This window comes from Salvelinus sp. IW2-2015, linkage group LG36 (genome assembly GCF_002910315.2).
Source record: "Salvelinus sp. IW2-2015 linkage group LG36, ASM291031v2, whole genome shotgun sequence".
Classification (NCBI taxonomy): Eukaryota; Metazoa; Chordata; class Actinopteri; order Salmoniformes; family Salmonidae; genus Salvelinus; species Salvelinus sp. IW2-2015.
In genome coordinates, this window is record NC_036875.1 from 11,534,832 (window position 1) to 11,559,213 (window position 24,382).

At 41.2% G+C, this 24,382-nt stretch overlaps 1 pseudogene; it reads left to right on the forward strand.

Moving 5' to 3' along the window:
* LOC111959963 (myosin-IIIb-like) overlaps positions 1–24,382 on the forward strand; it is an 87,662-nt pseudogene that overhangs the window by 20,466 nt on the left and 42,814 nt on the right.

Consider the following 24,382-nt stretch of genomic DNA (forward strand, 5'->3'; position numbering starts at 1 on the left):
ACTGGGGCTGAGCTCCCAGCCATCCAGGACCTCTATATCAGGTGGTGTCAGAGGAATGCTTGTAAAATTGCCAAAGACTCCAGCCACCCAAGCCATAAATTGTTCACTCTGCTACCGTCCGGCAAACGGTCCAACAGGCCCCGAGACAGCTTCTACCCCCAAACCATAAGACTGGTAAATAGTAAATGAATAGTTACCCGGACTATCTGCACTGACCCTACCTTGCACTGACCCTACTATGCACACTCACTAGACACTGAGTGTACAAAACATTAGGAACACCTCCTCTTTCCATGACATAGACTGACCAGGTGAATCCAGGTGAAAGCTATGATCCCTTATTGATGTCACCTGTTGAATCCACTTCAATCAGTGTAGATGAAGGGAAGTCAGGTTAAAGAAGGATTGTTAAGCCTTGAGACAATTGAGACATGGATTGTGTATGTGTGCGATTCAGAGGGTGAATGGGCAAGACAAAATATTTATGTGTCTTTGAACAGGGTATGGTAGTATATGCCAGGCGCACAGGTTTGAGTGTGTCAAGAACTGCAACACTGCTGGGTTTTTCATGCTCAACAGTTTCCCGTGTTTATCAAGAATGGTCCACCAGCCAAAGGACATCCAGCCAATTTGACACAACTGTGGGAAGCAATGGCGTCAACATGGGGCCAGCATCCCTGAGGGTCACTACAGACCCTGGTTCAATTTCTGGCTGTATCACAACCGGCCGTGATTGGGAGTCCCATAGGGCGGCGCATAATTGGCCCAGCGTCGTCTGGGTTTGGCCGGTGTAGGCCGTCATTGTAAATAAGAATTTGTTCTTAAATGACTTGCCTAGTTATATAAAGGTTAAATAAAAAAAAATTATAAGTGGATTTAACATCAAGGAAAGAGTCGGTGTTCCTAATGTTTTGTACACTCAATGTACATACTGTACACACACATACACACACACTTTTACACTCATAATTTGCAGCTGCTACTCTGTTCTTTATTTTACTCATATTATTATTCATCTTGATGCATAGTCATGTTATCCTGCCTTCATGTGCATACAGTGCCTTCTGAAAGTATTCAGACCCCTTGACTTTTCCACATTTTGTTACATTACAGACTTATTCTAAAATTGATTAAATAAATATAAATCCTCAGCAATCTACACACAATACCCCATAAATAACGAAGTGAAAACAGGTTTCTAGAAATTTTAGCAAATGTATAAAAAGTAAAATAACTGAAATACCTTATTTGCATAAGTATTCAGACCCTTTGCTAAGAGACTGGAACTTGAGCTCAGGTGCATCCTGTTTCCATTGATCATCCTTGAGATGTTTCTACAACTTAATTGGAGTCCACCTGTGGTAAATTCAATTGATTGGACATGATTTGGAAAGGCACACACCTGCTATATAAGGTCCCACAGTTGACAGTGCATGTCAGAGCAAAAACCATGCCTTGAGGTCGATGGAATTGTCCATGAAACTCAGAGACAGGATTGTGTCGAGGCACAGATCTGAGGAAGGGTACCAAAAAATGTCTGCAGCATTGAAGGTCCCCAAGAAACGATGGCCTCCATCATTCTTAAATGGAAGAAATTTGAAACCACCAAGACTCTTCCTAGAGGAAAACCATCTCTGCAGCCCTCCACCAATCAGGGTTTTATGCTAGAGTGGCCAGACGGCAGACACTCCTCCGTAGAAGGCACATGACAGCCCGCTTGGAGTTTGCCAAAAGGCACATAAAGACTCCAAGACCATGAGTAACAAGATTCTCTGGTCTGATGAACCAAGATTGAACTATTTGGCCTGAATGCCAAACGCATACATCTGGAGGAAACCTGGCACCATCCCTATGGTGAAGCATCATGCTATGGGATTTTTTTCAGCCGCAGGGACTGGGAGACTAGTCCAGACCCCCGGAGGCAAAGATGAAGGGAGCAAAGTACAGAGAGATCCATGATGGTAATCTGCTCCAGAGTGCTCAGGACCTCAGACTGGGGTGAAGGTTCACCTTCCAACAGGACAATGACCCTAAGCACACAGCCAAGATAATGCAGGAGTGGCTTCGGGACAAGTCTCTGAATGTCCTTGAGTGGCCCAGCCAGAGTCTGGACTTGAACCCGATTGAACATCTCCGGAGAGTCCTGAAAATAGCTGTGCAGCAACGCTCCCCATCCAACCTTACAGAGCTTGAGAGGATCTGCAGAGAAGAATGGGAGACGCTCCCCAAATACAGGTGTACCAAGCTTGTAGCATCATACCCAAGAAGACTCGATGCTGTAATCAATTACAAAAGGTGCTTCAACAAAGTACTGCGTAAAGTGTCTGAATACTTATGTGAATGTAATATTTCMGTTTTTTATATAAATTAGCAAAAATGTATAAAAACCTGTTTTTGCTTTGTCATTATGGGGTATTGTGTGTCGATTGATGAGGGGGGAAACTATTTAATCAAKTTTAGAGTAAGGAGAAACAAAATGTGGAGAAACTACTTGTTCTCCTTCATCATATAGCTTTTAAGACCATCTAATGCACATCTGCTATTTTGGCAGTTTCAACCTCTGAGGAGAAGGATATTGGTTGTGTGACAGTCCAATCATGAGCAGAACAGTCAGTGTTTAGAATATTATGCATCTATCTTTCTATAATGCAGTTATTCTATGCAGGCACACTGATACCCCCTCCCAGTCCATCCTACAATACCCTGTGTTGGTGGCGAGCCTGAAGACAGCAGAGAAAAATGTTGCAGCACTTCTCCTTGTTCACTCATGTGTGCTCAACAGAACTGTTGGCTCTCTCAGATGATAGATGAGCTGGAGTTTGAGCAGGTGGCTCACAGACGAAGTCTTTATTATGTTTTCCCATTCTGCTGCACTTTACCCCTTTAAAGGCCACCAGGCTCGCTTTGTTTTCATGCTGTTGCCCCTTGAAGTCCAAAGGCTGCCAGTGTCTTTACTTTTCCACAGTTTAATGATGAACTGTGTATTCCCATATTCTATCGCTCTATCTACTGTATGACTTTGGCTGTCAGGATTCATGTACATTTTCCAACCGTTTTTTAAATGTCTATTAGGAARGAAAATAGGAAGAATTATGAGCTCTGCATACAAAGTATCATACCCCCCCCCCCAAATAATACAAAATATATGATATTCATGTGGGACACAGCAATGATTTTTTTTGTCTTTCTTCTGAGCTTAGTAGCAGACTTAAGGCTTTAAAAGTGGTGCTGACAACCACTGATTTTGCCTCAATCCACTGTGACACACATTTGACAGGAGGAGTGCCCAGGCCTAGATTTAAATAAGCCAATTGTGTTTACAATATGAGTCAGTGCTCCCACAAATACTGGAAGAAAAAAAGATGCCTGAATTTGCTAAGCACAATGAGGGTACTTGACAGTGTTATCACCAACGTGCTGGTGTATTGACTTTGTAATATATAAGCAGTGCAGCAGTACAACATCAAGGCAAGAGTATAGCTGCAGGCTCATATTATAGTTTGTATTGAAGCAGTCAGTTAGTAAGCTTTGATCTGCACTTCAGAAAGGACTGTCTGTCTGAATCTCTATCACAGACCCGAGCGACTTAGTGCTGGAAAGAATGACACATTTTCTCTGAAAAATAAAGATGTTTAATAGGCTCTCGTTTATGTGTAGCCTATAGCTTTGTTCTTGATTATGTTTTCTTGTCAAAGAAATTAGAACCATTTGTTCTTGGTTGTTTTTTCATGGCATATATGTACATAGCTTTTCTTCAGAGTCGCTGTCTCCATTTAATAAATTAGTCAATGATACGTTGAAGATTAAGTTTGAAAGGGATAATCCACCCCCCAAAATACAAATCATGAAACTCCTGTCAATTTGGTGAAAGCCTGTGTTCTATCGGTGGGTAAAATAAAACATTTCCCCACGATTTAACTTCTAAGTGGTCCTTCTGYGAAATCAGGAAATCGTGTAGGAACTCGTCATAGCTACATGGTTCTCGTCACACGAGATGGGGGATAAAACATCATCACATTTCATAATAAAAAATAAAAAACAATTACCTGCACACCAAATCAGCCAATAGATGGTATGGGCATACTTGTCTAGAACACATTCGTCCATTTCTATCATCATGACAAAGTATATATTTTACTTAGATGTGCTCATTCTAAACAGTGTACCAAATGTTTCAGTTCTCCTTCTAGTACAATCTTGCAATGCTCCCTGCAAGTCTGTTGGAAACGTGCGAAAGGGCAATTGTTGCCATAGCAACGTACTCTGCACACGCTCTGGACAGACACGACCTGCAAGTTGGAAGTCAGTGAGATATACTCCTAAATGGATTGTGCAGTTTGTTTAGGCGATTGTACCGCTAGCTAGCTACTTCACATAATGACATTGACTTTGGTATTATTGTGTGTAGCTACGTTTGCTAGCTAGCTAGCCAGCCAGCCCAGAGAGGCATTGCATTGTGGGTCGACTTGAGCGGCAACAGATTTCCACAACGATTTTCACATGTTGCTACCAACCTTGTTTACATTTACATTTACATTTAAGTCATTTAGCAGACGCTCTTATCCAGAGCGACTTACAAATTGGTGCATTCACCTTATGACATCCAGTGGAACAGCCACTTTACAATAGCAAAGTTATAACTTGTTATAACGACAAAATGAAACGTTTGTTCACCAAGAAATATTATTTTCACATGTTATTGTTATTTAACACTGTTAGTCATAGGAATTAGTGGTTTGGAGTGGATTATTATTTTAAGTGTATAAATGCACCCTATCCAATATTACATTATCACTCATGAGCGAAATTATATTGTTGATTGTAATATGCGTGTAAACATAACTAATCACCATTTTCCCCATTACATTATTTCTTTAATTTCTTTGGTGAGCATGCTGTGAACTTTGTATAGTGTAGACATGATAATGCCCTGTATTTGAGCCTTCTTACTGCCCTGGCTCCTTTCTGATACGTGCATCAACCACTGAACTAATCTTGAGGTACTCGTTATAGATGGTCTCTTTAAATGCTGCTGACAGAGGTATTACCGAGTCCCATAATTTTGGCTCCCGCTGGCAGATGCTTCCTACCAGACAGTAAGGAGCTGTTATCATTTGTCACTTTTCTCTTGCTGCCTGCCGTGGCCCTGGCTTGGCTGGCTCTCCACCAGCCTGTACTCCAAATTGTGTAACTCTCAGGTCCTATGACTATAATCAGCACTCAAGATTATACTCAACCATGCTGCTGCTCCAGTCTCATGAGAACGATCGTGTTTATGCCAATGACAACAACATCAATAACTCAAACATTTCTWGTTCAATAGGAATGATGATTTTTGTGTTGTGTGTGTTTGTTTCAGAAACCCTTCCCCTACATTACGCAATCGAGAGGAGTGGAGCAGACGCTTCAGTCACTTCATTGCCCGGTGAGTATCCTTCATAGCCGAGTGCTTCCTGCTAAATAGTGTTCCTCTATTCTTACACAGTAATGAGGATGCTGGGTCCGATAGTGGGAGGATATTCCAGTGGGAGAATTTAACTACTACTGCAGCTTTTATTTAGATCACTTTTTAATATTGTGCATGTTTATTTGTCTTTATTTACTTTTTGAAGCAACCAACTGGCCCCAATGCAGTTAGTTAATGGTGATAAGAGCAACATATATGAATTGCAGTTAGTTAATGGTGATGACAACAAAATMATGATTTGTTACTTTCAAACCAACTGGCCCCAATGCAGCTAGTTGATGGTGATAAGAACAACATATATGACTTGTTACTTTCTAACCAACTGGCACCAATGCAGTTAGTTAATGGCGATGACAACAAAATATAAGATTGTGTTACTTTCTAACCAACACAAGGCTATACAATGCAAAAGTAGAGTACACATGTACATCTGACTTTTAAAAATGTAATGGGTTTCAATGGCGAGACTTCAATGTTTTCCCATTTGACCAAAGGAGCAGAATGCACTGGTTACACATTTGGTTCTGGGCATCCTTTGATCACTGGAAATGGAAGGACTTGAAATTTATATTTTTTAAGCTAGATTGTATCAACCCTTTTATCTTCCTCATATTTCATCACTTTTCATTTCCATAAATCTGTCGCAGAGGAAAAACGAATTCTACTGAATTATCAGTTTTATCTTTAGGACGAGATAAGTAATCAGTCCCTCCAGTGTGGAAAACAAATAATGTCAACATTGGCCCATAATAGTCTCGCTGAATAAACAACCTCAATAGCTAGCATGCAGTGCAAATTGGAGCAGAGAGCGAGGCATAAATGAGAGAGAAAATTCAATTTCTTCAGGGGTTATTTATGGGTGGGGATTTTTGTCTTCCTTCTGTGTTGTTATTGGTGGAATAGATTGAAAGGCAGTGGTTATTCATTCATTATTAATAATGAAAACATCAAACAGCACAGCTGTGAACCCATAACCATTATTGGTAACAGACTCATTTATTTGTGTTAGTCATGCATTCCTCAGAGCACCAGGTCTGTCAGAGTTGGATTAGAAGCTGTAGCTGAGTCCAATCTATAGTTGGTGCTACACTACTGCCTTAAAATACTGGTAAGGCTTTGCTTGAACCCATCTATCAAAAGGCCTATCATACAGACTTTTTGTTTCATAATGCACATKAAACACTGTTTTAATGATGTTATACCAAGCACCTTTTGTGTGCCTCGTTATTTATTAATTTGGTGTAGCTGGAGAGCTGAAAGAGACGGTTCATGGCCCACGTGAACAGGAACAAATAGATGGTGCTGTTGTGTTATAGGTACCCTATAGCAGTTGATTTCTATGCCATTTGTGTCATTTATTGGGAATGCTGACATCTTTATTGAATCTCTTAAAAAGCTCAATTATTTTCTCTCGTTCAACCATTCAACTCATTCAACCATTACTTGATTCTTACAATACAATGTTTATAAAACATCTTACTGTAATGTTTAATAAAAAAATTGAAACAAACACATTTTTATTTCACTTTGCATATTCAGATGCGATGCATTTTTGTTGGGTGGTTTTTTGAATCGTGCTCTCTCAGTAGCATGAGGTAATGGATTCTGTGATATCAGATCAGAAATAATCTCCTCAAACAAAGCCCACCAGGCTACAATGTGTGGAGGGTGGACAATGTTATCAGGCCTGGCACAATGTTTGTGAGGACTCTCCAGCTCTCAGCCAGACCAAATAAATTTTTATGTGCCACATACGTGGTAAACAACAGGTGTAGACTAACAGTGAAATGCTTACTTTGTTGGRCCCTTCCCAACAATGCAGAGTGAAAGAAAATGAGAAATAATAGAAAAGTAATAATAAATACATAATGAGTAATGATAACTTGGCTATATGCACCAGGGTGTGTGTGTGTGTGTGTCTACTATCGCTGTTCTGGATAATAAATGCATCATCAGTGTCTGTCCCCGTGCATCCAAAGGAGCCGTCTTTTGAAACACAGTGACCTGATGTTTAGCATCCCGGCTGCGCATCTCGGCTAATGGCTGCAACCTCTGCTTAATGTCCTGACACTAATGAATTTGAGGAATGAATTTCCAGAGCAGACTGATAGAAAACTGATAGAACGAGGAAGCAGAGTTACAGCCCAGATTAGGTAGCAGGAGTCAGATTGRTATTGTTCTCTTATCTCTTTGCTGTCTGCCTGCAGACTTGTGTCGCAGTACTATAAAATATATTTAGGCGTTTAAGTGTTTAGATGAATTTAAGAATGATGGATGTTTTGAATGGAAGGGATATATACAGTATGATGGCTATAGGTAACGTCTTTTCAGAATAAAAGCGGGATAACAAAAAAATACTAATTTCAAAAGAAAGTACTTGGCAGACGGATTAAATACCCTCGCCATTTGAAACGGTATCACACCATGTCCATGGACTTTTTACCCGTGTAAAAAAATATAAATAATTTGAACAACATTATATCGCCTCTGGATTGAAAATATTTATATCGTACATCATAGATGTGAAGGCAGTGGTATATTGATATATATGACCACCATGACAAAGAGTGGGCTCTAATTAAACACGGCACATAGCAGATAGAGGCCATCCATGGCTGTGCCAAAAACAGACCTGTTTGCACTGGGGGGCCATGGTGATGACCAGACCATGTGGTGCTCACAGAGGGAACAGTGTTCAGACACAGAAGCATTGATGAGAAGCTCCATAGAAGCACCCTACTGAGAATACCCTCGTCAGATAATCCAGAGAAATCAGCTTTGTAAGATGTTCAGGTCACCGTACTCTTTGTCTATTTAGTTTTTTTTCATGTGTTGACGTCGACTCAAATGTAAAGATCCACCAGGTGAATTAGTTATCGGAGGTTTTGTTTTAAACCAAGGAAAAGGTTGCACCAGGGTTGGTTTTCTATCTCCTTTATGATGTATTGGGATGTTGTAATTGCATTCTGTCGCTACACAGGTGTCTGATAAAAGATTTTGAGACTCGTCTGTCTGTGACCCGCCTTCTGGAACACCCATTCATTAAACAGGCCCATGGCAAAGGCTCTCGGTCAACAGCTGTCCACACTCATCTTCGGGCAACAAGACCTGGGCTCCAAACTTAAGACCAAGTAAGTGTATTGTCACCTCAAAGAAATCCTAACATTTTCAGCTGAAAAATTCCCGAGGCGACTAGGTGAAAAATCTGTCGATGTGCCCTTGAGCAATGCACTTAACCCTAATTGCTCCTGTAAATCGCTCTGGATTAGAGCATCTGCTAAATGACAACCAAAAAAAATGATYTAAAAGAATCCCCACTGCAGAACTCATTAATGAATTGATGAGCTGAGATGTGTTTTCTCACCAGTGGGTGGCAGAGTTTTATTTCCTTTCACTGTCCCTTCAAACCAGTGTAACAGATATGATGTGTAGTCAAAGTAATGAGAAGTATGTGATTAAAGAGAAGTTAGGGGAGTGAAACTAATTTGATAGGAGGGATTGTGCTGACTCCAAGTTAGATTAATAAAATCGTTTTTCTCCCAATGGATCTTTTTTAACAGTGTGACGACGAGGAACATTTAGGACAGAGCACTCCTCCACCCATATGATTAAACCAATTATCCATGGAATAAAACACTTCAGTCTCATTTTGATTTAATTGTAAAAAAAATACTAACTGTTCAACCTTGCATTATCACTGAATTAGGAATTATGCAATGATTTATATCTGGCCTACGGTGAGCTTTTATTCAAGAACAGTTGATTGTGATTGGGAAATTATTCTGTTGGCTGCTTATCAAGTTTATTTTAGGACACAGACCGACTGGGGTTAGTAGACTAGAACTAATCACACGTGTGCCAATTCTATAAGTCTGACTTACTCTGCTGTACAGTATGTGCTGGTTGGATGTATCTTACTGCTGGTGCTGTTATTAAACCCACTCTAGTTTTCTGCAATTCWACATGTTTGGGCCCATGCCATGGCATTTTTTGGATTTTAGATTGTCCCTGACTGTCTAGTTTTTATTTTACTGATTGTTAGATCTCAAAGATTAGGTTATTAAAAAATATATTCTTCCATTATATTTTCTGCATACTTGGTTTCAGTATCTGGTTTCAGTCGTTTAAGTTTACACTGAAACATTTTACAATCCTGAACAACAAAAAATATATATATGTTTTTATATATTTTTGGTTACCATTTGCAGTGGTGGCCACTAAATGCATATAGGGGAAACACTGCACTTTGTGAATGAGATCTTGCCCATTTCATTGTTCATATTAGGTTTAGTATCTGAACTTGACTGGAATTTCTGGGTGCAATATTTTCGTGGTGATAACAGTTTTATTTTAGAGCTTGTTGTTGTTTTTGTCAAAAGTGCTGATTAATTTAGCTAATCTCGATTACATGTCTATTTGCACGCACACACACACACACACACACACACACACACACACACACACACACACACACACACACACACACACACACACACACACACACACACACACACACACACACACACACACACACACACACACACACACACACACACACACACACACACACACATCCCTCCAATTATCTCAATGCGCCAGCTGCCTCTGTGCTGACCTCTTGCCAGCAGGCCCCATTGTAGAGTGAAAGGTCAAACAGAGATAAAGTGCAATCACAGCCTGTAATAATGGTGGAGATCTCCCTGGGGAACACCCTTATGGGCCACCAACAACCCATCTAAATGAATGGGTTTTATATCCAGGCTATCCAGACAGATTATTAGTCATTTAGCTGTACTCTTTAGTCACGACAATGCTTTCTTCACCATTATTTTGTCCTTTTTCTCCAACAGACATAAAATAATCAATACTCCTAAAACAGTCATAGTAGAGAGCAGTCCYGATGATGATCTGGTGAACCTGGAGGTTTTAGATGAGGTAAGATTGGATACTGTATGTTGACTTCATTGTTGTTGGACTAGAGGACGGTATATGTACACTACCGTTCAAAAGTTTGGGGTCWCTTAGAAATGTCCTTGTTTTCCCACGAAAACATACTGTACATGAAATGAGTTGCAAAATGAATAGGAAATATAGTCAAGACGTTGACAAGGTTATAAATAATGCTTTTTAATTGAAATAATAATTGTGTCCTTCAAACTTTGCTTTCGTCAAAGAATCCTTGCAGCAATTACAGCTTTGCAGTCCTTTGGCATTCTAGTTGTCAATTTGTTGAGGTAATCTGAAGAGATTTYACCCCATGCTTCCTGAAGCACCTCCCACAAATTGGATTGGCTTGATGGGCACTTCCTACGTACCATACGGTCAAGCTGCTCCCACAACAGCTCAATAGGGTTGAGATCCGGTGACTGTGCTGGTCACTCCATTATAGACAGAATACCAGCTGACTGCTTCTTCCCTAAATAGTACTTACATAGTTTGGAGCTGTGCTTTGGGTCATTGTCCTGTTGTATGAGGAAATTGGCTCCAATTAAGCGCYGTCCACATGGTATGGCATGGCGTTGCAAAATGGAGTGATAGCCTTCCTTCTTCAAGATCCCTTTTACCCTGTACAAATCTCCCACTTTACCACCACCAAAGCACCYCCAGATCATCACATTGCCTCCACCATGCTTGACAGATGGCGTCAAGCACTCCTCCAGCAACTTTTCATTTTTTCTGTGTCTCACGAATGTTCTTCTTTGTGATCCGAACACCTCAAACTTAGATTCTTCTGTCCAAAACACTTTTTTCCAATCTTCCTCTGTCCAGTGTCTGTGTTCTTTTGCCCATCTTAATCTTTTMTTTTTATTGGCCAATCTGAGATGTGGCTTTTTCTTTGCAACTCTGCCTAGAAGGCCAGCATCCCAGAGTTGCCTCTTCACTGTTGMTGTTGAGACTGGTGTTTGCGGGTAMTATTTAATGAAGCTGCCAGTTGAGGACTTGTGAGGCATCTGTTTCTCAAACTAGACACTCTAATGTACTTGTCCTCTTGCTCAGTTGTGCACCGGGGCCTTCCACTCCTCTTTCTATTCTGGTTAGAGCCAGTTTGCACTGTTCTGTGAAGGGAGTAGTACACAGCGTTGTACGAGATCTTCAGTTACTTGGCAATTTCTCGCATGGAATAGCCTTAATCTCTCAGAACAAGAATAGACTGACGAGTTTCAGAGAAATTCTCGGGCCGACTCTTTTCTCTGTATATATCAATAATGTTGCTCTTGCTGCTGGTGATTCTCTGATCCACCTCTACGCAGATGACACCAATCTGTATACTTCTGGCCCTTCTTTGGACACTGTGTTAACAAACCTCCAGACGAGCTTCAATGATATACAACACTCCTTCCGTGGCCTCCAGCTGCTCTTAAATGCTAGTAAAACTAAATGCATGATCTTCAACCGATCRCTGCCTGCACCCGCCCACCCGACTAGCATCACTACTCTGGACGGTTCTGACTTAGAATATGTGGACAACTACAAATACCTAGGTGTCTGGATAGACTGTAAACTCTCCTTCCAGACTCACATTAAGCATCTCCAATCCAAAATTAAATCTACAATCGGCTTCCTATTTCGCAACAAAGCCTCCTTCACTCATGCTGCTAAACATACCCTCGTAAAACTGACTATCCTACCGATCCTTGACTTTGGCGATGTCATTTACAAAACAGCCTCCAGCACTCTACTCAGCAAATTGGATGTAGTCTATCACAGTGCCATCTGTTTTGTCACCAAAGCCCCATATACTACCCACCACTGCTACCTGTATGCACTCGTTGCTTCATATTCGTCGCCAAACCCACTGGCTCTAGGTCATCTATAAGTCTTTGCTAGGTAAAACCCCRCCTTATCTCAGCTCACTGGTCACCATAGCAACTCCCACCCGCAGCACGCGCTCCAACAGGTATATGTCACTGGTCATCCCCAAAGCCAACTCCTCCTTTGGCCGCCTTTTCTTCCAGTTCTCTGCTGCCAATGACTGGAATGAATTGCAAAAATCACTGAAGCTGGAGACTTATATCTCCCTCACTAACTTTAAGCATCAGCTGTCAGAGCAGCTTACCGATCACTGCACCTGTGCACAGCCCACCTATAAATAGCCCACCCAACTACCTCATCCCGAAATTGTTATTTATTTTTGATATTTTCCACCCCAGTATCTYGCACATCTATCACTCCAGTGTCAATGGTAAATTGTAATTATTTTGCCACTATGGCCTATTTATTACCTTACCTCCCTAATCTTACTACATTTGCACACACTGTATATAGATTGTTCTATTGTGTTATTGACTGTACGTTTGTTTATCCCATGTGTAACTCTGTGTTGTTGTTTTTGTCGAACTGCTTTGCTTTATCTTGGCCAGGTCGCAGTTGTAAATGAGAACTTGTTCTCAACTGGCCTACCTGGTTAAATAAAGGTGAAATTAAAAATACATTTTAAAAAGTTATTTGTTTCTGGCCATTTTGAGCCTGTAATCGAACTCACAAATGCTGATGCTCCAGATACTCAACTAGTCTAAAGAAGGCCAGTTTTATTGCTTCTTTAATCAGGACAACAGTTTTCAGCTATGCTAACATAATTGAAAAAGTGTTTTCTAATGATCAATTAGCCTTTTAAAATKATAAACTTGGATTAGCGAACACAGCGTGCCATTGGAACACAGGAGTGATGGTTGCTGATAATGGGCCTCTGTAAGCYTATGTAGCTATTCCATAAAAAATCTGCCGTTTCCAGCTACAATAGTCCTTTACAACATTAGCAATGTCTACACTGTATTTCGGATCAATTTGATGTTATTTTAATTTGTAAAAAAATTTGCTTTTCTTTCAAAAACAAGGACATTTCTAAGTGACCCCAAACTTTTGAACGGTAGTGTAGTTATTTTACACAGTACACAATGTGTGTTCTCCTTCTTCTCTGCAGGAGACCCTCATCAAACACTTCTCGAAGAGATATTACGAGCTTCAGATATACACGTACGTTGGAGACATTCTTATCGCTCTCAATCCTTTTCAAACTCTAAGCATCTACTCRGCACAGGTTAGTTTATGACAGCAGTGTCATTGTGTGTCATAATTCCTGTGAATACCTCTGTAAAGACAGAACGGTATTGATATTCTAATATGGTGTGTTTGTTCACAGTTCTCTAAGCTGTACCATGGGGTGAAGCGAGCAGACAATCCTCCACACATCTTTGCTGCTGCTGATGCAGCATACCAGGGCATGATGACCTTCTGCAAAGACCAGGGACCTTGTGTGTGGAACTCATATTTAGTGATATGCAGTTTTATAGGGATAATGTTATCATGGGGCATTTTTTTGTGAAATGATCTTGTTTAGAGATCTAGTGATGCGTTTGTTTGAGACATCCCRGTGACAAAGTTGTTGTTGATGTGTCCCTGTGTTTCAGTGCATCGTCATCAGTGGAGAGAGTGGAGCTGGGAAGACAGAGAGTGCCCATCTGATTGTCCAACATCTCACCTGCCTGGGAAAGGTACAGCTTGTGTGCTAAAACCCCATGAATCAGTTTTTCACATATTCTACTACATCATGTTCACAAATATTGAACTAAGTTTTCCACCCCAATGGAATTCATTATTCAATRGACAGATTAAGACACTGATATATTTAGTCCTACATATTTCGTTTGTATTGTCTCTGCAGGGAGTTGTGTAAAAACAATTGCTTTACTGAGATCCCAGGCAAACAATCGGGACGCTGCAGGAGAAGATCCTCCAGGTGAATCCCCTGGTGGAGGCAGTTGGGAACACGTGTACGGCCATTAATGACAATTCCAGTCTCTTTGCGAAGTACCTGGAGATTAAGAATTCACTGCAATTACTTCCCAACACCAGACAGATAAAAGTGAAGTGCCTAATGCTGAGGCCTTAGAAAATGGTAAGACAACAGTACTTCAGTATTATTAGCAAAAGCWATTTTTTTCTTGCTCAGTTTGATTTAATAATAGATGGTAACATTCCAACCTATTGGTGCGTACACAGTATTGCTAAATGGTTTCTTCCTTGCTGCTGTATGTGACAGGGGCCTGCTCTGTCCCTCAGCTTCGGCCTTGCTCTGCATCGGCCCTGAGGTGCTCATGGAGGCCCTGACATCCCACTGTGTGGTAACCCGGGGAGAGACCATCATCCACACCAGTACTGTAGACAAAGCCGGGACGCCATGTCCAAGTCCGGGACGCCATGTCCAAGTCCGGGACGCCATGTCCAAGTCCGGGACGCCATGTCCAAGGCTCTGTACGGACGCCTCTTCAGCTGGATAGTCAACCGCATCAATGCCCTCCTGCAGCCTGATATGAATAACTAGTAAGTGTAAGGCACTGGTTCTCTCTCTCTGGTCCCTCTGTCTTTGGTTGTTGCACTCTGCTTCAGATGTGTGTGTGTTGCTGTATATTATTAAGCTCTAGTGACCCTTACATCTGGGTAGAGAACCGAACACGGAGAGTAGAATATTAATGGACAGCACGAGACAAGAAAGGRCGCAAAAGAAGTTGAATACATTTTAGTTGCGTGCTGAGAAAATAAATAACTTAACTTCAGAGAGACTGTAAAGGGTTGTTCATTGATCCAAAATAATTCCCTCATAAATGTGAGCGTGGACTGTCAGGGAGTCATCTTCTCTCTCTGAGCTGTAGAAGGCCCACAGGGTCTGTTTCCACTTCAATCATCTGTACACTCTGTTATTGCCATTAATAACCTTTTAACCAAGACAAAAGGTGACCTCTAATGTCTTGGTAATTGAAGGGATTATGGGAAATGGTGTCTCTCCATCTTAGCAATACCGGAGTGAAAYCACTCTGTTGTAAGATCTGTGTTTAGTGTAGACCTAAAGACTTGTCTAGATCACGGTTAAATACAGACTCTTGTACAATCCTTGTTAATCATAACATGTTATGATTCATTGATTGTAGTCAGAGAGCTCTGAACTTTCATAATTGTTGGGTGAACCTTTCCTTTAAATATCCAGATGCAGTATGCCAGCTTGTTCATYAATCACAGGAGAAGCGTCTCCCATAACAGTAGAATTGGCMWTTCAGATCAAAATATTCTCTATTTGGGTTGAACTTGGTTCATCATTAAAGTTTCATAAGTCAATGTGGTTGCTTGGGATTTGCTCAGACAGTTCCACACAAGAATGATTTTGTTCGTCTGTCCTGTTTTTCCCCTTTGAAGTGCTGCAGAAAGTGGCATGAATGTGGGAATCCTGGTCATCTTTGGATTCGAGAACTTCAAGGAGAACTCCTTTGAGCCACTCTGCATCAACATTGCAAATGAGCAGATTCAGTTTGACTTCAACCAGCACATTTTTTCAAATCAAATCAAGTTTATTTGTCACGTGCGCTGAATACAACAGGTGTAGACCTTACAGTGAAATGCTTACTTACAGGCTCTAACCAATAGTGCAAAAAAAGGTATTAGGTGAAMAATAGGTAGGTAAAGAAATAAAACAACAGTAAAAAGAAAGGGTATATACAGTAGCGAGGCTGTAAAAGTAGCAAGGCTACATACAGACCGGTTAGTCAGGCTGATTGAGGTAGTATGTACATGTAGATGATGGTTAAAGTGACTATGCACATATGATGAACAGAGAGTAGCAGTAGCGTAAAAGAGGGGTTGGCGGGTGGTGGGTGGGAAACAATGCAGATAGCCCGGTTAGCCAATGTGCGGGAGCACTGGTTGGTCGGCCCAATTTTTGCCCTGGAACAGGTGAGCCGGCAGATAGGGTGGCTCATGTTCTGGAATCGAGGTATGCGTAACAAATGGCACTACTTTTGACCAGAGTCATAGGGAATAGGATGCCATTTGGGACAAAGCCTGAATTGATTGCTTCTCCAACTCCAGTAAGAGTCCATTAACAGTGACAAATGAAGATAGACTGGATTATGCTGAAGATGTCATTTTATTGCAGCACATATTTAAACATTTTGTTGAGCATCATTTTGTATATTAAAGGAAAAATCCACCCAAAACCACACATTCCTTTAATTTACAGTGTTAAATAACACTAATGTGAGAACAATATTTTTTGTGAACAAATGTTTCATTTTGACGTTATAGTAAAGTTGGTAGCAACATGGAAAATGATTGGGGGAATCTGTTGCAGCTCAAGTCGAGTACAAAATCCACAATGCAATGCTCTCTCCATGGTGTAAGCGCTGCGTTAATCGAATCCGGTATCAGGATAAATAAAAAGCAAGGTCTGCTAACTTTCTTTAATTACTTTTAATTAACGCAAGCAATAAATGGCAAATGCAATTTTCGTATATACAGGTTCACTGTATCACCGCGCAGGGTAAAACAGAGAACTCTGGAATGTGCGCAAACAACAGATATTATACTATGACAGCCATATTTCCAACCCGTCCGTTGGCCTATCACATTAGAGGCTGAGCGTGTTTTAACTTTGCTCAGCCTATCGCTGGCACTCAGACTGGTCCCAGTCCCTTGGTGCTCGCAGGTGTCCGCATCTGGTCGTTGGGTAGATTAGATCTGTCTTGTTCCGCTCCCCAGATGCTACACTCAAACAGTTCCTAATATGGTATTGTCCAGTGTTCTACCCTCCCTGGTTGGCCTAGAGATATGCACCCCTCCCCTCTCCAGATTGACCACAGTTTTTATAGCATGTCACTCTATGTTGCTCAGTCTTTACACACACACACACACACACACACACAATGTAGATGTAACAAAACAATATTCATCTTCATACAATATGGTAGCAGGCTATAGTGCATAAACATAAATCCTAACAATTGGCTGGCTAGCTAGCTAGGTAACTAGCTAGCAAACGTAGCTACACACAATAATACCTAAGACAATCGTCCMGTWTTGAAATYGGACATGTATGATAGACGTTTTCGCTATCTAAAAGTCGTATTCCTTTTACCTTCCAGTGTAGTGAGAGCGACTTTATCACGGTGCTACGTCATACCTGACGTATTTCTGCCTGCTTGAACGCCARTAATTCAGATMAACATGAAAACATGAAATGACACAGGGAATCGATAGAACATCCCTCAGAGATGCACAAAAACAATATAACATTCAAAATGGGTGAACCTTTCCTTTATATATCCAGATGCAGTATGCCAGCTTGTTCATCGATCACAGGAGAAGCKTCTCTTAATGAAACACTGCAATTCAGTGTTATCTTCTTCATAGCTTTATATGACGTTAAAATTATTATTTTTCTTCTCCCTCAACTACTAGATATTATTCTCTTAATTGATTTACTGAAGCTGTTTACCCTGGAGTGTGGGAGTTTATTGTTTTCGCTGACGACGCTGTATAGAAATGAATCAAGAGCACTTTTTGCTGTATTGTCCTTTTGTCTCAATGTTTGCTCTCTAGCAATTCCTTTCAAGGGAATTAGAGAGAAAGCTGGTATTCATGAAGTGATCACTTTATTCAGTATAATGAATAGACAAGAATTGAAGTGTAAGAATGAGGTTGTGTTCTTAAACGGTACTCTACAGTATATGTGCTGGATGTGTCCTTTTGGAAACATTTGTATACCAAGGCTTAACTAGGCATACTTAATTCCYGGATCATAACTAGGCAGCTTTCCTGCATGATTTGTCATGTTACATGGAATATGTTTTAGTTGACTTCAATGTAGGGTTAGTGGTTAGCGGAAAAGTGATTTTTATCATGTGAAAATGTCTTCAATCCAGTGGTACACAGAAACGGATTATTCTGAGTTAATGATTTAAACATGGGGACGGTTTAGATCCGTTGCTTCCACTTTATTGGTAAAATATAGATTTAAAATAACTTTTTGATCTAAATTAAGCAGATGCAATAATGTGATGTGCCTCTGGGTTATTTGCTAATGGAACTAAATTATGAATTAGTAAGTGGCTTTATTTGTTATTTCAGAACAGTTCTGTATAATTTCAGCAACTGACTTTGTTATACATTTCAGGCAAAGAAGAAGAACTGGAGTGGTGCTGTTGATTAAGAACTTTTTTTAAACATGCAAAAATCCTATTTAGCCTAGATTGTTTAATTGGGTTATTTAGTGAAATCATTAACTGTGGACTGTTCTATATTCTCTGTGTTTTAATTAGATGGWGTACCAGAGCGAGGGGTTGAGGACAACCATCCCATCCTGGACATGTTCCTCCAGAARCCCATGGGCCTGCTCTCTCTGATGGATGAGGAGAGCCGGTTCCCCCAGGCCACCGACCAGACCCTAGTGGGTAAGACAAGGCCTCACCAGCAGACACGGTCAAGTCCATGTGTACTAAAMCAACCCTGCTCTGAAAACAACTATGTTTAATCAAGATTAGTCTTTTTTTCAATGTTTTCTTCAGATATGTTTTCTCTTCAGATACATTTGAGGACAATCTGTACTACAAGTACTTCTGGAGACCAAAACATATTGAGCTCTGCTTTGAGATTCACCATTATGCTGGCAAGGTATAGATCAGGGCCTTGTTGCCCAGTWGCGAATAAACTTAAGCATTACGACGATCGTACCAGATGCATCGTTATTTACGAGCCAACTTTTTAAGAGTGTTTCCCAAACAAGCACATTTATTTGCATCCCCATTAGCTTTTACAGAAGCAGCAGCTACTCTTCCTGGGGTCCACAAAAAACACCAAACATGACAAGTAACAAAACACTGATAAACACTCTAACCGCTAGGCTATCTGCTGCCCATCATTCTAACGATGATCTTTAACGCTACGAARGCTCTGGGAATTGAGGCCCAGTGCAGTATGTATGGATTAGTATTCAATGTATCATTGGTGTTTGCACGCTAATACAGTTGGATAGGTAGTTTTTTTATCAGGTATGGTTTGAGTTGATTATCCCTTTGCTGTCATGTAGGTCTTGTACAACGTGAACAGGTTTCTGGAAAAGAACCGAGACGCTCTCCCTGCAGACATTGTTGTGGTTCTGAGAACATCAGACAACAAACTTCTGCAGCAGCTGTTTTCAAGTCCATTAACAAAAACAGGTAGGTCACAAGACTTTCAATAAAAATGTTTTAGAATTCATTATCATTCATTATCACTCCTTTGGAGTGTTATTATGCTACTGCCCCAAATACAGGAAGTTGGAAACCTCACTTTTTGTTTAAACAACTAAATAATCTTAATTCTGTTTACACTGTGGTAGAAATGTATTGGGGTCCCGATGAGTGTACAAAACATTAGGAACACCTACTCTTTCCATGACATAGACTGACCAGGTGAATCCAGGTGAAAGCTATGATCCCTTATTGATGTCACCTGTTAAATCCACTTTAATCAGTGTAGATTAATGGGATGAGACAGGTTAAAGAAGGATTGTTAAGCCTTGAGACAATTGAGACATGGATTGTCTATGTGTGCCATTCAGAGAGTGAATGGGTAAGACAAAATATTGAAGTACTTTGAACRGGGTATGGTAGTAGGTGTCAGGCACACGCGGTTTGAGTGTCAAGAACTGCAACGCTGGTGGGTTTTTCATGCTCAACAATTTCCTGTGTGTATCAAGAATGGTCCACCACCCAAATAATATCCAGCCAAATTGACACAATTGTGGGAAGCATTGGAGTCAACATGGGCCAGCGTCACTGTGGAATGCTTTCGACACCTTGCAGAGTCCATGCCCCAACGAATTGAGCCTGTTCTGTGGGMAAAAGGGGGTTCAACTCAATAGTAGGAAGGTGTTCCTAATGTTTTGGACACTGTGTATGATTGCATGTTTGTTTCTAGTATTGTTCATGTCTCAATAAACTTTCAGGTAAGGAGATTTTCTTTTTTTAAGAMGCCTCTCCAGACACAGCGGCATCCTGGTCCTCCTCCATTCAAAGCCCCTCTCTCTGCGACGCGATACTGTGTGTGGATAAATCTCCAGTCTCCATTATCTCCTGAGAGGCTCAGCTCCCCATGGAGGGCTCTGTTTTTATTTTCACTAAGCTACCCCGTTTGGTTTCATGATGCTTGCTGCTATCTACAGATTGTGCAGCAGCGGGATATTTTTGTGATAAGGTTTCCAAATACCCAGGAGATGAAGAAATGGTATTTAGAGATCATATAAGTAACTCTTCTTCCCAGTCTTTTCTGTTTAGTTAAATAAAGGTGGTAATATCCTCATCATTAGCCGTGGCTGGGGCCCGTGGTCACTTGGCTGAGCCGGCATGCTAATGGATGTGTTCAATTACCAGATACAGCACTTCATACTTTCCTCCAGTTAAGCCATATTATGTGCTTCGCTTCCTTTTGAGCCACCTGTAAATGACTGCTTTCAGATATAGTCGAATTAAGAGCRGCTCCAATTTACGATGGGTACTTTGGTTTAGCCTCCATTAGAAATCCATGTGCAATGTCTATAGGCTATATTGGGATGTAGTGCATGAGGTGAGCCCACAGCCATCCTCCTCTTTACTTGATTGACGAAAAATACACTAGCATGAAAAAGTAAATTCAGTATAATGTGAATGGGTGGAGAATTCACTGCACTTTGGTACTTCGAAGTATTGAGTAACAGCAGAGATGTGGTTCACCATTCATGGCTACAGACATGGTGTCAATTAGGCCTAAAAGCCTCTCTAATTTGGTTCAGCTCGTCCAACGGCTTTCTTATTTTCAGCATAAACACACAAAGGGATATACACTACATAACCAAAAGTATGTGGACACCTTCTCGTCGAACATTTCATTCCAAAATCCTGGGCATTAATATGAAGTTGGTACCCCCCCTTTGCTGCTATAACAGCCTCCACTCTTCTGGGAAGGCTTTCCACTAGATATTGGAACATTGCTGCGGGRACTTTATTCCATTCAGACACAACGGCATTAGTGAGGTCGGGTACTGATGTTGGGTGATTAGGCCTGGCTCGCAGTCTGCGTTCCAATTMATCTCAAAGGTGTTTTATGGAGTTGAGGTCAGAGCTCTGTGCAGGCCAGTCAAGTTCTTCCACACCTTTTATATTTAAAACATTTTTTTGCCCCTTTTTCTCCCCAATTTTGTGGTATACAATTGGTAGTTACACTCTTGTCTCATCGCTGCAACTCCCGTMCGGACTCGGGAGAGGCAAAGGTCGAGAGCYGTGCGTCCTCCGAAACACAACCCAGCCTAGCCACACTGCTTCTGTGCCACTTGGGAGGCTTTCCACACCAATCTCAACAAACCATTTCAGTATGGACCTTGCTTTGTGCACAGGGGCATTGTCATGCTGAAACTGGAAAGAGCCTTCCCCAAACTATTGCCACAAAGTTGGAAGCACAGAATCATCTACAATGCCATTGTATGCTGTAGYGTTAATATTTCCCTTTACTGGAACAAAGGGGCCTAGCTCGAACCATGAAAAACAGCCCCAGACCATTATTCCTACTCCACCAAACTTTACAGTTGGCACTATGCATTCAGGCAGGTAGCATTCTCCTGGCATCCACCAAACCCAGATTCGTCAATCAGACTGCCAGATGGTGAAGCGTGATTCATCATTCCMGAGAACACGTTTCCACTGCTCCAGAGAGTGATCTCTCCAGAGAGTGATCTTAGGCTTGTGTGCGGCTGCTTGGCAATAGAAACCCATTTCATGACGCTCCCGACTAACAGTTCTTGTGCTGACATTTCTTCCAGAGGCAGTTTGGAACTCAATAGTGAGTGTTGCAACCAAGGACAGACGATTTTTACGCGCTATGCGCTTCAGCACTCAGCGATCCCGTTCTGTGAGCTTGTGTGGCCTACCACTTCGCGGCTGGGGCAGTTGCTCCTAGACATTTCCACTTCACAATAACAGCACTTACAGTTGGCCGGGACAGCTCTAGCAKGGCAGAAATKTKAYGAACTGACTTGTTGGAAAGGTGGCATCCTATGACAGTGCCACGTTAAAAGTTACTGAGCTCTTCAGTAAGACCATTCTACTGCCAATGTTTGTCTATGGAGATTGCWTGGCTGTGCTTGATTTTATACACCTGTCAGCAACCGGTGTGGCTGAAAACCATGAATCCATTAATTTGAACGGGTGTCCACATACTTTTGTATATATAGTGTATTTGCAGCAATGTCATTGGGTCAAGTGCACAGTAGGTAATAGGCATCAAGTTGAGATTTTCATGATTGACTGCAGTAAAAGTGTTATATTGCTGTTTAGTTGTAATCTAGTTATTGTTGTTATTAGTGTGTCAGTCATGGAATCTTACTCTGTATCTCGTCTCTCGTTCTCACTGGTTTTGAGATTGTCCACAGGGTGCCCTCACTCARTCTTCAACATCCCTCTGATATAGAGGTCCTGTCTTCTTATGACACTTCATGAAAGTTTAGATAATCACGTAAGATAAGAGCTTTGAGACAATCTACTTCTGCTTATCAAGTGGTAAAAGCTTGAGTTCCCTTTTAAGTGACAAATAGCAGAGGAAAATTATAATTMTATTCTTCAGGGTAAAATCTGGAGGAATGTAATTTGCATTTTAGTTCATATTATAGATTCAGTGTTATCTATGAAATTACTGCTATCTGTGGGATCAGATGAAAATCTATTTAAACCGGGTTGGTTTAGTTTTATGCTGCCGAGTTGTGAATACCAACCGGATGGCTCTAGTTGTGACCACTAGGTGTCACCCTTGTTGAYATTTGAGATGAAAGGACATTGGTGGATCCGGAACAAATAGAGATTCATTGAATATACTTTTATCTGTCTTATCAAATGTGAATATCAAATTGAAATAACCAAAGCATGTAACACTTACTGTTCTTCAAATGATGTCTCAGATTTAAAATGAGTGAAGATACTGTGAACACTTGACTGCCTGGAACATTTCAGTGCTGTCAGTACATATTACTAATTGGGAATGGACTGGTCTAGAAATGTTCAAATAAATTGAAATGTTGCATATTGATAAGTAAGATGTGATTACACGTAGAGTGTCTTGGGGAACCATCAAAGCCCCAGAAAGTGAAAAGATTTCCTGACCTGAATAGTGGGACCACTTGAGTCTAGCAGAATCTCATCAGGCAGGGTCCTTGAGGCTTGGCCATGTGGTGGTGTTTTGTCGGAGGAAATTGGATGTATTTGCATCGTCAAATTCCTCCAAGCCAGGGTCTTTCCCAGATCCCTCAGATCAGAGTGTTTGAATTGGTTGAGCTGTGTATGGTCCGGTGGKGCCTAGGAGGCCTGCGGTCAGAGGAGTTGTACGTATCCTTAGGATTGGTGTCAGCAGAGCACATCTGCACACAGGCATGGCACCGTATGACAGCCCTCACTCTGCCAGAGCAGACTGCAGGGCATAGGGGTCTAATTCAATTTTTGTGGTGCATGGCTCCTCATATAGATTTACAGTATACTTACTGTATGTGTGCAGAATGGCGCTGGAGGGAATATCAGTTGTTTTATGGGCTCCTGACCAATTGTGCTATTTTGTGTTTTTTTGAGCTGATGTTAAAAAGTTTTTTACATAATGTTTCCGCCATCGTTTCCTATGACCGAATAGAGCTTCTGGACATCAGAACAGTGATTACTAACCTCGATTTGGATAAGGATTTCTATCTGCTCCTTTTATTCTCTGTCCCCAACGCACTAGACGACCAGTTTTGATAGCCCTTAGCCRTACCCTCATCCTACTGCTCCTCTGTTCCTCGGGTGATGTGGAGGTTAACCCAGGCCCTGCGTGTCCCCAGGCACTCTCATTTGTTGACTTCTGTAATCGAAAAAGCCTTGGTTTCATGCATGTTAACATCAGAAGCCTCCTCCCTAAGTTTGTTTTACTCACTGCTTTAGCACACTCCGCCAAYCCTGATGTCCTTGCCGTGTCYGAATCCTGGCTTAGGAAGGCCACCAAAAATTCTGAGATTTCCATACCCAACTACAACATCTCCCGTCAAGATAGAACTGCCAAAGGGAGAGGAGTTGCAATCTACTGCAGAGATAGCCTGCAAAGTTCTGTCATAATTTCCAGGCC